The sequence below is a fragment of the Sinocyclocheilus anshuiensis genome, unplaced genomic scaffold (assembly GCF_001515605.1).
Source record: "Sinocyclocheilus anshuiensis isolate Anshui unplaced genomic scaffold, SAMN03320099.WGS_v1.1 scaffold988, whole genome shotgun sequence".
NCBI lineage: Eukaryota > Metazoa > Chordata > Actinopteri > Cypriniformes > Cyprinidae > Sinocyclocheilus > Sinocyclocheilus anshuiensis.
The window spans coordinates 982,933-987,855 of NW_015548246.1; the positions used below are offsets into that span (position 1 = coordinate 982,933).

A 4,923-nucleotide genomic window follows, 5' to 3' on the forward strand; every position below is an offset into this window, starting at 1 on the left:
TACTGACATAAAAGGGCACTTAAGTGAGTACACTTGTAAGTACACTTTTAAAAAGTGAACTTTGCAATAATGTCAAAATTAAATGTTTTACAATATTTTAAACAATTATGTTTTCATAATTTTAACTGTAGTGTGTTATTCTGTATTGCATTTAAAGTTAAAATATTTTAAATGTACTAATTTGCAACTTCATTATTACGAATGTGTAATTACAAATATATTTAAACACATGACATAAAAGTTTCAATAGAAATGACTTTAAAGTTTATTTCCGTTCATAGCATAAATGCTTTAGGCGATAAAATGTATCCATATTTTAAAGTCAATAGAATTATGGCATTAAATATCTAAATGTACTTAAGTCCTATTTAATTGGGTCTAAGTTCAGATAATTGTATTTAATACCAATTTAAACTATAATAAATTTCAGTTTAAATCAAAATAGCCGGCAATTAAGTTAACTGAACATCAAACATTGCTGTAAGTACTCTTTTTTAAATATAATAAAATGTACTTCTTTTTCAAGGGTTACGAATCATTTGAGGTTAAAATAATATTAAATGATTGTATTGTATTAATACCTTTCAAATTATAGTACTTTTGTTCTGTTTTGAGTGATTTATATACCACAAAGTGCAATTTATAAAAGTTCAAACGTCAACAGACTTTACTGAATAAACACTGTGTCCTCCAGACCAGGTGGCGGCAGTAGAGAGGCGAGAGATGTTGTCATATTATCTGTTTAGAAACACATATAAGGGTGAACAGAGCTCATTACACAAACCTCAGATAAACTTTACTGAAAGAATTTGGCACTGATAGCATCGTGGGCAGCTCGCCGACATACAGCGCCATTGCGCTACGGGCGTCCCGAGTTCGAATCCCTTCCACTTCCAACTGTCCTATCATAACTTTTACTGAAACAAACCCATAAACTTCTGTATTTTACTTTGTTGCATAATTCGCCCCGCAACTTTGTTTGCTACAGACATGAATGTCATCTCAAATTGTAAATTACTGAGGAAAGATTGGTTATTGCGTTTCTAAGAACGTTTGATTTGGGACGTTCAGATTTGATTTTGATCGCCTTTTCGTCTGAACCACTGGTACGGACATGCAATAAGGCACAACATAACTGGCTGTTTTGAACAAAAACAAGCTTTTCTCATTTACCGCTCTCCCACTTGTCGGCTATGTTTAGAAACGTTCCAGTTCTGCTACTTCCATCTTCCATATTAGCCGGAGTAAGCTCCAGAAACTGCATTATATGATTTTAGAGCAAGTCACCGTCGGGCCGTTGGACGCAGGAATGACTTCATCCGTTACCTTAACTTTGTGATAGTGATGTGAATAGCAGTATCCATGTGCTTTGTATCACATTATGAAAATGTCCTTAGCGCTGGTACAGCGCAACCACCGCGCTGACCCCTTACATCACTGAACGCAGAACCGCCGCTGAACAATCCCACATGTGCAAGCCTTCAGAGACACACTTTGCAAAAAGCATTCAGAAAGAGGCATAATAAAACTGTTATTTATAGGACTCTAACAGACATGTAGTTTGTCTTGAACCGGCCCCAAACGGCTGGTCGTTGCTGAAACACTTAGCGAGGAGCTCGACGCACACAGCGCTCTGCCCGTTGCTCCGCCGCGCTCACCGATCTAAACTTCTCTGCCTTTTACGCCACATGAAAGCTTGAAAGTGTATTCAAAATTAGACATATAACATTTTGTGGTCGAAGTAAAAAAAAAATGCTGAAAAATCTTCTTGGTTATTTTTTATTATGTCAATGGGAAAAATCTACAACATCATTAAATATATGAGAATATGAGGAGTATAATTTGTTAGGCCAAACTCTCAGCATGGCAAACCAAAGTGTCTCGGACTCATTAAAAAGACTGGAATATTGTAACATACTAGCTGCCACTCAACAAGAAAACATTAGAAATGTATTACATTTGTCCGCTAACAATGTGAAAGAGTTTACATATACTGTATATACATCACAGGATAATTTTGTGCTTTTTTATTGTGTATTTTTTATGAAGTAATTCAAATTTGTACCACACTGTCACTCCATCACGGTCCATTGCATAGATTGTTTAAAGGGATAGTTCACTCAAAAATGAAAATTCTGTCATTAATTACTCAGCCCCGTGTCTCTTTCCAAACCCGTTCGATCTTCGTTCATCTTCGTAACACAAATTAAGATATTTTTGATGAATTCTGTAGTAAGAAACGTAGTAAGGGCATCGTTAAAATAGTCCATGTGACATCAGTGGTTCAACTGTAATTTTACGAAGCTATGACGAGCTACGAGAATACAAATTCATACGAAATTGCTGCTTCGTAAAATAGTTGCATTTTCCCATTAGATCGGGTTGAAATTTTGGCAGAATTTCGCAGACAAAAAAAGTCGATTGTCTATCATGTGCATTGTTGGGCAAAGTTACTTTTAAAAGTAATGCATTACAATATTGCGCTACTCCCTTAAAAAAGTAACAAATTGCGGAAAAATCTACAACATCATTAAATATATGAGAATATGAGGAGTATAATTTGTTAGGCCAAACTCTCAGCATGGCAAACCAAAGTGTCTCGGACTCATTAAAAAGACTGGAATATTGTAACATACTAGCTGCCACTCAACAAGAAAACATTAGAAATGTATTACATTTGTCCGCTAACAATGTGAAAGAGTTTACATATACTGTATATACATCACAGGATAATTTTGTGCTTTTTTATTGTGTATTTTTTATGAAGTAATTCAAATTTGTACCACACTGTCACTCCATCACGGTCCATTGCATAGATTGTTTAAAGGGATAGTTCACTCAAAAATGAAAATTCTGTCATTAATTACTCAGCCCCGTGTCTCTTTCCAAACCCGTTCGATCTTCGTTCATCTTCGTAACACAAATTAAGATATTTTTGATGAATTCCGTAGTAAGAAACGTATTAAGGGCATCGTTAAAATAGTCCATGTGACATCAGTGGTTCAACTGTAATTTTACGAAGCTATGACGAGCTACGAGAATACAAATTCATACGAAATTGCTGCTTCGTAAAATAGTTGCATTTTCCCATTAGATCGGGTTGAAATTTTGGCAGAATTTCGCAGACAAAAAAAGTCGATTGTCTATCATGTGCATTGTTGGGCAAAGTTACTTTTAAAAGTAATGCATTACAATATTGCGCTACTCCCTTAAAAAAGTAACAAATTGCGTTAGTTACTTTTTATAGAAAGTAATGTGTTACGCTACTTTTGTGTTACTTTTTCTTATCTGGTCTGGGCTTGTTAATTAGTTTTTAGTATAGAAAAGTTCTATCTTTGGCAAATGTGAAAGCACTTTCACACCAAAAGTAAAAGGAATAAGCCTCAGGCTGCAGGAAAGGTAAATTCACATCTGTACAGATGATGGCGCACACAATTCCTCTGCACTTACTCCCGACTTCTCTCAACACGGGTACAGGAGCGCTGTCAGTCAATACATGGGAAAGCTCAATACATGGGTCAATACACAGTCAATACATGGGAAAGCATTACTTATTTGAAAAAGTAACTAAGATATTTTCTTAAATTAAATGGTAATATGTTTACTTGACTATATACTTGAAAATAGTAATCTGATTACGTAACTCACGTTACTTGTAATGCAGTGGTCGGGTGTATAGATTTGTGATGTATGAAGTACAGCTCACAAGTCTGTCTGTTTGTCAACACAATAAACCGTATGGCTGTTGCGAAATCTTTCGTTCTCATGCGAAATTCCCAATTGTGTAGATTCTATTAAACTTACTCTGTTGCCTGCGAAAATTGGAGAACGTAGCTAGCATTTGATGTATTCTAAATACAAACAATTACCCAATGTCCTTTACATTTTTAAGATAATTTTATGAAATTAAAGCTTTTGAGTTGATGAATATTGAAAAAACCTTCTGTCCACTATTGACATTATCTTTGTCTCATGAAAAATCTTAAATATTTATTAGCATCAGAATTGTTGCTTTTGGTTGAAATGATGGCACAACAGTAAAAACAATAAAAAAAAAAATTTAAAAAAATATATATATATATAAAAAAAAATGTAGTTAAGGTGCAGTATGTTTTTCAGCATTTCTAATCACTGTTTTGTATTGAAACCTTTTTCTGCCTCAGAAAAAATAGATAAAACTGGTAATTGTGAGAAAGTTGAAAAATTTGAATTAAAGTCATGCCAAGTCAAACTTTGAGATATAAAGATGCAATCACAAGAAATAAAGTTGCATTGTAAAGTATAAAATCACAACTGTGATAAAGTGAAATTGTGAAATATATAGTCACAAGATAAATAATGCAAATGGGAGATATTTTACTCAAGTACTTGATTTGTGTACTTCGTCCACCACTGGCATTTACAATGTAGATAGCATTATCAATGTACCTAAATACAAACATTCAAACAATATTCTTTACGTTATTTACTTAATTTTATGTAATTACAGCTTTGGAATTAATTCCAAATAAAAATCAAAGATGCGCTTCACGGACAATGGAAACTAAGGCCCCGTACACACGGAGACGCGTTTAGCTGTATACGCATAAATTTTGTATCGTATAGGCGTTTTATCCACACGGATCCGGCGTTTTGGGAGGGTGAAACCGATATTTTTTGAAACCGGGTCCCAGAGTGGATAAATCTGAAAACGCCGCCCTTGCGTTTTCGTGTGGACAGCGAATCCTTATATTTTCTGAAACTATGACGTCAGCAGCCCACGTCTCAGCCCTAGTCAGACACCGCTACATCACGTAACAGCAACAAAAACATGAACAAACACTGAACGATTGTCTTTTTATTAACTAACATTAACACAGATTAATACATGTATTGTTCCATGTTCGTTTGTATACCGCACGCAAGGTTTGTGTGCACTGTCCA

The 4,923-nt window shown here is 34.7% G+C and overlaps 1 long non-coding RNA gene across 1 annotated transcript in view; it reads left to right on the forward strand.

The window, feature by feature from the left end:
- LOC107655271 (uncharacterized) overlaps positions 1-3,391 on the forward strand; it is a 6,837-nt gene extending 3,446 nt beyond the window's left edge. Inside the window, exon 3 of the long non-coding RNA XR_001630414.1 lies at positions 3,323-3,391. This is a non-coding gene — a long non-coding RNA (uncharacterized LOC107655271). The remainder of the gene's footprint in view (positions 1-3,322) is intronic.
- The last annotated feature ends 1,532 nt before the right edge of the window (positions 3,392-4,923 follow it).